Below are 9897 nucleotides of genomic sequence, written 5' to 3'. Positions count from 1 at the left end.
TAAAGCCTCAGTCACATGGTGAAAATGTCTATTGATAAGCACACAACATCAAGAAAACTCCAAGCACACATTTCACAAGTGAATTAAGGGCTTTCTTAAAAGAGTAGATCTGAAAATGTGCACTGTTAATGGTATCCACCTAATGACCTGCCAATTTATATAACACTTGAGGCCAAGAATCAGGAAAATAATTATAATACTAACAAATACAATAGGGTGCCTTCGTTTTTTGTAGGACCCCTAATAAGTAAGGGATGCAAAGGATGGGCCTGAATTAACCATTAGCCACCGTTGTCTCTATTATAAGCAGTTTAAGTTCAACATTCTCAACAAGATGCTTTTTCCACTAGACTTCACTTGCTGGTGCTACACTCGCTTGGATAGGCGGTGGGCGGGCTTTGAATACCTCTGGGACAGTTCGCAGTCCTTGTTTTATTTACAGAGTGTTGACGTCTGTGAATTTCCATGTGCTCAGGCCAACAGTTTGGTATGTGTGTTTGTGTGTGTGTGTGTTTAGATCCAATGGTGGCTTGAAGTAACAAAACACAAATATAACCGCAAGCGGGGTCCGAGCCAAATTAAAAGTCAAGAACACACTAATGGAAGATATATAAATAATAAGATATATAATTATGAAGGAAAGATGTTGATGTAGATGTTCCACTTAATGCAATACCGTGCCTCAGCTTTCAAGTGAGCTGCAGAGCAATGGCCGAATGTCATGTTCAGCTTATTCATAATGCTCTAATCTGGATGTAATAACCCATTAAGCCACTTATAAACCTGAACTGCAGCCTCATTCACATGTTCAAAATGTCTATTGATAAGCACACAACATCCAGAAAACTCCAAGCACACATTTCTCAAGTGAATTAAGGGCTTTCTTAAAACCATATACCTGACAAATCTATGAAATTCTGGGGAAATTAAACATTTGTAGTCAAGAACACTGAGAAATATAAATATGACAGAGTTAAAAATGAAGGAAAAATGGTTAACGAAGAAGTTCCCCTTAATGCCATACTGTGTCTTGGCAGTCAGATTCTTGGAAACGAATGAGCCGGAATGTTTATTGCCTGATGAATTTCAGGTGCTGTACAATGTTGTGTTTCTTAAATGAGATGCAATGACAGGATGTCATGTTCAGCTTGTTTATAATGCTCTAATCAGGATTTGAACTCTCAACCTAAGAATAACCAGTACCACCACTTATAAACCTGAACTGCAGCCTCATTCACATGTTCAAAATGTCTATTGATAAGCACACAACATCCAGAAAACTCATAGCACATATTTCACAAGAGAATTAAGGGCTTTCTTAAAAGAGTAGATCTGAAAATTTGCACTGTTAATGGTATCCACCTAATGATAGCCGTATGGTAGTTATACAATAACAAAATGGTCATATAGGCAGAACGGGTTGTGACTGTGGACGTTTGGCTTTTCTATGAAATTGTGGGGAAAGTAAACATTCTTAGAGCAGATGACCACGGTGAAAAAGATGCATCTGATTTTAGAGATTAATATGATGAAAGAATTTTGAGTCCAGGTCAATCTGGTAAGGAGAAATAAGGCTAGTTCATATTTTTTTTAATAGCGCCACCTTTGGGTGCAGTACCACAATTTGGGTTTATGGGTAGTGGGAGGGTATTGGTATCCACCTAATAATAATCGTATGTTTTTTTATACGATAACAAAATGGTCATATAAGAAAAGGGGCCAAGTGCTCCAACTTTATTGGCCAATATTTCTCAAATGGAACTAAATAAAACAAATTCTGTCTGATGATTTTTGTGAGGCTTGGTCTAAAGAGTTTATGTGACGATTTTGGTGAATTTTTGATTATTTTTGTAGCCTGTGAATCTTTTAATCATGTTTGGCTTTAATATGAAATTGTGTTTTTAGGGCATAAGACCCAGGGTTTTATAGATGCATCTGATTCTAGAGAGTAATATTATGAAATAATCTTGAGTCCAGGCCCTCGTTTCCCGATAACGATGGATCTTCGCTCGTTCGATCATTCTCACGATGGATCTTGCGAACCGTTGTGAATTTCTTTGGAGCATTTCCCGAAACTACTCTTAACATGAACTCGCGTTCACTGCACTCACGACGTTCGTATGATTGTAACTGCCTACTGACACGGTGCTGAAATGGGCTCCGTACTGAGGGAGACGCAGGAATGTCGCAGGAAAATGAGGTTAAAAAGCATTAAAATATCTCCCCATCAAGGCCAACAGCAGAGTAGCCTACGAAAAGAATAGACTGCAATAATTTGAATGCTAAATATATTAAAACACAATTGATTAGGCCTAGGCCGACATATGTATCGGTCCTAATCCTGAATGCACTGCGGTCAAGCCAGCCGACCCATCGAGATCGACGGTCAAGCCAGCCGACCCAGTTTTTTGTTGTACCTGTGTATATACTAGCCATTACGGTAAGGGCGCCTCAGCGCCTCAGAACTAGTTTCAAAATAAATGCATTTGTCTGGTACATACCGAAATACAATCATTAAAAGCAAATACTATTAAAGGAAATGTACGGACGTTGTGATATCTACTTTCACAATAAAAGCCCAACTAATTGACAAATGTAAGTTTATGCCAATAGTTTATTGGAGATTTAAAAGGAAACGCCCTGTTATGCCAGACTCATTTCACTTCAGGGTTATATTTCACGACCCCATAGGGTCACCCAAGAACTTTCAGGACATTCTGATGTGTAGTTTCAAAATAAAAGTCCACCAAACATTCAAATATGAGACATATTACTTATGACTTTGGATTCAATTTAAAAGGAAATGCCCTGTTATTCCAGGGTCATTTCACTTCAGGGTTATATTTCACGACCCCATAGGGCACCCAAGAAGTTTCACGATATTCTGATGTGTAGTTTCAAAATAAAAGCCCACCAATTATTCAAATCAATAATAAAAATAAAATTCATAATCCTGCTATGAATTGAGCCTGGAATAACAGGTCATTTTCTTTTAAATTTAATCAAAAATCATATTTAATATGTCTCATATTTGAATGTTTGGTGGGCTTTTATTTTGAAACTACACATCAGAATGTCCTGAAACTTCTTGGGTGACCCTATGGGGTCGTGAACTATAATCGTGATATAAATTGAGCCTGGAATAACAGGGCAATTCCTTTTAAATTTAATCCACAATCATACGCAATATGTCTCATATTTGAATCTTTGGTGGGCTTTTATTTTGAAATTACACATCAGAATACCATGAAAGTTCTTGGTTGACCCTATGGGGTTGTGAACTATAACCCTGAAGTGAAATGACCCTGGAATAACAGGGCATTTCCTTTTAAATTGGATCCAAAATCATACGTAATATGTGTAATATTTCAATATCTAGTGGGCTCTTAATTTGAAACTACACATCAGAATGTCCTGAAACTTCTTGGGTGACCCTATGGGATCATGAACTATAACCCTGAAGTGATGAGCCTGGAATAACAGGGCTTTTTTTTTTAATTGAATCCAAATCTTATGTGACATGTCTCATATTTGAATCCTAGGTGGGCTTTTATTTTGAAAGTAAATATCACAACTGCCGTACACTTCCTTTGATAGTATTTGCTTTTATTGACTGATTATTATTTTATTGTCTTTTGGTATGTACCCAACGAATGCTTTTAATTTGAAACTAGTTCTGAGACGCTATTACCGTAATGGCTAGTATAAACAGGTACAGCAAAAAACTGGGTCGGCTGGCTTGACCGCCGATCTCGATGGGTCGGCTGGCTTGACCGCAGTCTGAATGCACTGTGCGTACATTTTTTCACGGCATTTTCCCCCCTTCCATATTACAAAAATCAAAAATAGCTTGTGTGACAACTAGTTGCTGACTTCTGAAACATGCTTTGCGCAGCAAAGAGAGCCGACATTATCTCATTCTGTATAATGTTTCATTGATTGGCATGCACTCTCTATGTTGTGTGTGAAAGACTGACACGCACACGTGTTGCTTCAGAACGTACACTGCATTTTTTACTTCAGTCTCATGTGTCGATCAACACTTCCTTGTTTTACAATGCGCGCATTACACGTCACGTCGCATCCCACAATAATCCCACAGTCTCTTAAAGGAACCGTGACCACTATTTAGCAACATACAGCAAACCCATGTATCACAGTGTGACCATGTTATTAGAACATAACATTATTAGAACATAACATTTTCCTCCCCCCACGAAAAAGCAAACAGCATACCACCCCAACTAACAACCAACCCAAACATTCGTCAAGAAAACTGAACATCTAATCAAGATATCAAAATGTACTAGGCAAGAATCTGTGAAGACAACCGCTAGACTAAACATGGTAATTCGTGACATAGTCCTGCAAGGCAACAGGCCGAGCCCTGGCCCGCACCGGCCTCGGGTCCGGCACCACAACCTCCTGGCGTGGAGCTGCGGGGGGTGCAACCGGGGCCGGGGGTGGGCCCGGATCAGTGGCCATGTTGTAGGGGTATGGTGACTGGGCTCGTGCCGTGGCCAAGTGCTCAGAGAGGGGTGCCGGGACTTTCCTCAGCCTACTAGCATGCCACCGTGATCCGTCGTCGAGCAGAAATGTGGCGGGGCCAAGAAGGCGACTGATCTGTCTGGGTTGGGACCAGAACAAGGCCAACTTGTTGTGTCGCTGCGGCCGTCGAGCCCTGACCCAGTCTGAGACCTGAAGGGACGGTGGCCTCGCCCTGCACTTCTTGTCCACCCTTTCCCTCGTCTCCTGCTGCCGTGCAGCAACAGTCTCTCGGATTCGGGCCAGGGAGGGCATGGGAAAATCACTATTTGGTGCTCGGAGCCTGTGTAATGGCAGTCCCAATTCTCGTCCGAGCATCAGAAACGCTGGTGACACAAGCGTGGTGGAGTGATGGCTTGCTCTGTAGTGCAGCAAGGTCTGGTTGAGTGCCTCCTCGAATGCACAGCCTTGGGCCAGGTGTGCACGAATCCCGTTCTTCAGTGTTGCATTAAAACGCTCTACTCCACCGTTGGCCTGTGGGTGGTAAAAAGCGGTTCGGATGTGCTTGACACTCCTGCTGGAGAGAAAGTCAGAGAACTCCGCAGACGTCATCTGCGGGCCATTATCTGTTGTTATGGCCCGAGGCACGCCCCAGCGGGCAAAGAGGCCATCCAGTATCCGAACCATGACGTGCGACGTCACCGTCCCCACTGGCACAACCTCCGGCCACTTAGAGTGGAGGTCGTAAACGACCACCAGGAAGCGCTGGTGGTGGGGAACACCGCGGCCATGGATTTCCCCACAGATGTCCAGCTGTACATGTTCCCAGGGACGTGAAGGCCAGGGGAGCGGTTGCAGGGGAGGGGTTGAAGGGGGTCCGGTTTTTCCACTGAGGAGGCATGCTGAGCAGTCCTGGACCAGATGTTCAATATCGCGGTCGATGGCTGGCCACCACACCAACTCACGGCACCGCTGCTTGAGTTTCACGATTCCCAGGTGACCCTCATGTGCCATTGACAGGACACGTGCACGCAAAGTGTTTGGGACGACGGTGCAGAGCCCCCTCGAGACACACGTGTCTGCCCAGCAGGAGAGCTCATCTTTCACCCGAGCAAACGGTTTCAACTCTTCCGGGATGTGGGACGGCCAGCCGTTTCTGATGTAGGTGCACAGCTTGGATAGTATCGGGTCTCGTCCTGATTCAGTGTTCAGTTCCTCCAGTGTGACTACTGGCTGCAATGGTGCATAGAGCGCTTGGATGAGAGCTGGTTCTTCATCGTGTGATGGTACAGAAGGGTTTGGGGCTGCGATGGAGCGAGAAAGGAGATCTGCCACCACGTTTTCCCTGCCCGGCGTGAAGATGAGGTCATAGTGGTACTGGTGGAGGCGTTGTGAGGGCCTGGTGGTCCGTCCTGATGGTGAAATGACGGCCATAGACATACATGTGCCACCTCTCGCACGCCCACACACAGGCCAATGCTTCACGTTCACCCACGGAGTACCGCTGCTCAGTGGGTGTCAGGGCCCGAGATGCGAAGGCGATTGGCCTCTCCGTGCCGTCATGAAGCTGCGACAGGACAGCTCCAACTGCAGCAGTGGAGGCGTCGCAGGTGATGAAGGTTGGGCTCGAGAGGCTGAAATGGGCGAGGACTGGAGGTGAGGTTAATTGTTTTTTCAGCATGAAAAATGACTCAGAGCACTGTGGTGACCAAGCCCACGGCTCCTCCTTCGTCAGGAGCTGCCGGAGGGGTGCTGTCGTTTGTGAGTAGTTGGGCAGGAAACGCAAATAATAAGCCGTCATTCCTAGGAACGATGCAACCTGTGTGATGGAGGTTGGTTCAGGGATGCGTTGTATTGCGTCAACATTGGAGGAGAGAGGTGCAATGCCATCAGCTGAGAGGTGGAATCCAATAAAGTCCACAGTCGGTACTGAGAAGAGTCATTTCTCCCCGTTCAGTGTCAGGTGATGTTTGGTGAGGGCCACAAACACTCTGTGTAAGCGGGCATCGTGGGTGGCTTGGTCTGGCCCATGCACCACAATGTCGTCCAGATAAACTGCTGTCCCCGGGACCCCAGCGAGAATTGTAGACATGACCTTTTGGAAGCAGCTGGGGGCAGAGCTAAGACCAAACGGCATGCGTGTGTACCTGAACACCCCAGCGTGTGTCACAAATGCTGTCAGGTCCCGGCTGGCCGGGTGAAGGGGAACTTGCAGGTAGCCCTGGCGTAAATCCAACTTTGTGAAGACCATTGATCCATGGAAAAGAGAGGTGAGCTCCTCAGCTGTAGGTAAAGGATATTTGTCTGGAATGACAGCTTTGTTGACCTGTCGCAGATCCACACAGACCCGGAGGCCCCCTGACTTTTTCTGTGCGACCACCAGGTTTGAGATCCAAGGTGCTGCATTTATTGGCTCGATGATGCCCTCTTCTAGCAGGGAAGTGAGCTCTGCAGTGACGCCCTCCCGGAAGGTGAGTGGCAGGCGCCTGAGGGGCTGCATAACTGGTGTCACGGCAGGGTCAACCAGGGGCCGATGAGTGAATGCTGTCAAGCGGCCCAGGCCGTCGAACAGCGCTGGCCACTGCTGGTGCATCGTTGGGAAGACCTGCATTATAGCTCTTCCACTATTGTCCATCATTTAAATTCATCAGTCCATCGTTTTTTGTAGGACCCCTAATAAGTAAGGGATGCAAAGGATGGGCCTGAATTAACCATTAGCCACCGTTGTCTCTATTATAAGCAGTTTAAGTTCAACATTCTCAACAAGATGCTTTTTCCACTAGACTTCACTTGCTGGTGCTACACTCGCTTGGATAGGCGGTGGGCGGGCTTTGAATACCTCTGGGACAGTTCGCAGTCCTTGTTTTATTTACAGAGTGTTGACGTCTGTGAATTTCCATGTGCTCAGGCCAACAGTTTGGTATGTGTGTTTGTGTGTGTGTGTGTTTAGATCCAATGGTGGCTTGAAGTAACAAAACACAAATATAACCGCAAGCGGGGTCCGAGCCAAATTAAAAGTCAACAACACATTAATGGAAGATATATAAATAATAAGATATATAATTATGAAGGAAAGATGTTGATGTAGATGTTCCACTTAATGCAATACCGTGCCTCAGCTTTCAAGTGAGCTGCAGAGCAATGGCCGAATGTCATGTTCAGCTTATTCATAATGCTCTAATCTGGATGTAATAACCCATTAAGCCACTTATAAACCTGAACTGCAGCCTCATTCACATGTTCAAAATGTCTATTGATAAGCACACAACATCCAGAAAACTCCAAGCACACATTTCTCAAGTGAATTAAGGGCTTTCTTAAAACCATATACCTGACAAATCTATGAAATTCTGGGGAAATTAAACATTTGTAGTCAAGAACACTGAGAAATATAAATATGACAGAGTTAAAAATGAAGGAAAAATGGTTAACGAAGAAGTTCCCCTTAATGCCATACTGTGTCTTGGCAGTCAGATTCTTGGAAACGAATGAGCCGGAATGTTTATTGCCTGATGAATTTCAGGTGCTGTACAATGTTGTGTTTCTTAAATGAGATGCAATGACAGGATGTCATGTTCAGCTTGTTTATAATGCTCTAATCAGGATTTGAACTCTCAACCTAAGAATAACCAGTACCACCACTTATAAACCTGAACTGCAGCCTCATTCACATGTTCAAAATGTCTATTGATAAGCACACAACATCCAGAAAACTCATAGCACATATTTCACAAGAGAATTAAGGGCTTTCTTAAAAGAGTAGATCTGAAAATTTGCACTGTTAATGGTATCCACCTAATGATAGCCGTATGGTAGTTATACAATAACAAAATGGTCATATAGGCAGAACGGGTTGTGACTGTGGACGTTTGGCTTTTCTATGAAATTGTGGGGAAAGTAAACATTCTTAGAGCAGATGACCACGGTGAAAAAGATGCATCTGATTTTAGAGATTAATATGATGAAAGAATTTTGAGTCCAGGTCAATCTGGTAAGGAGAAATAAGGCTAGTTCATATTTTTTTTAATAGCGCCACCTTTGGGTGCAGTACCACAATTTGGGTTTATGGGTAGTGGGAGGGTATTGGTATCCACCTAATAATAATCGTATGTTTTTTTATACGATAACAAAATGGTCATATAAGAAAAGGGGCCAAGTGCTCCAACTTTATTGGCCAATATTTCTCAAATGGAACTAAATAAAACAAATTCTGTCTGATGATTTTTGTGAGGCTTGGTCTAAAGAGTTTATGTGACGATTTTGGTGAATTTTTGATTATTTTTGTAGCCTGTGAATCTTTTAATCATGTTTGGCTTTAATATGAAATTGTGTTTTTAGGGCATAAGACCCAGGGTTTTATAGATGCATCTGATTCTAGAGAGTAATATTATGAAATAATCTTGAGTCCAGGCCCTCGTTTCCCGATAACGATGGATCTTCGCTCGTTCGATCATTCTCACGATGGATCTTGCGAACCGTTGTGAATTTCTTTGGAGCATTTCCCGAAACTACTCTTAACATGAACTCGCGTTCACTGCACTCACGACGTTCGTATGATTGTAACTGCCTACTGACACGGTGCTGAAATGGGCTCCGTACTGAGGGAGACGCAGGAATGTCGCAGGAAAATGAGGTTAAAAAGCATTAAAATATCTCCCCATCAAGGCCAACAGCAGAGTAGCCTACGAAAAGAATAGACTGCAATAATTTGAATGCTAAATATATTAAAACACAATTGATTAGGCCTAGGCCGACATATGTATCGGTCCTAATCCTGAATGCACTGCGGTCAAGCCAGCCGACCCATCGAGATCGACGGTCAAGCCAGCCGACCCAGTTTTTTGTTGTACCTGTGTATATACTAGCCATTACGGTAAGGGCGCCTCAGCGCCTCAGAACTAGTTTCAAAATAAATGCATTTGTCTGGTACATACCGAAATACAATCATTAAAAGCAAATACTATTAAAGGAAATGTACGGACGTTGTGATATCTACTTTCACAATAAAAGCCCAACTAATTGACAAATGTAAGTTTATGCCAATAGTTTATTGGAGATTTAAAAGGAAACGCCCTGTTATGCCAGACTCATTTCACTTCAGGGTTATATTTCACGACCCCATAGGGTCACCCAAGAACTTTCAGGACATTCTGATGTGTAATTTCAAAATAAAAGCCCACCAAACATTCAAATATGAGACATATTACTTATGACTTTGGATTCAATTTAAAAGAAAAATGCCCTGTTATTCCAGGCTCATTTCACTTCAGGGCTATACTTCACGACCCCATAGGGTCACCCAATAAGTTTCAGGACATTCTGATGTGTAGTTTCAAAATAAAAGTCCACCAAAAATTCAATAAGAGACGTATTACAAATGATTTTGGATTCAATTTAAAAGGAAATGCCCTG

The sequence above is a fragment of the Pollachius pollachius genome (assembly GCF_949987615.1).
Source record: "Pollachius pollachius genome assembly, chromosome: 4".
Classification (NCBI taxonomy): domain Eukaryota; kingdom Metazoa; phylum Chordata; class Actinopteri; order Gadiformes; family Gadidae; genus Pollachius; species Pollachius pollachius.
The sequence above is the reverse complement of the archived record's forward strand: the minus strand, read 5'-3'. Positions refer to the sequence as shown.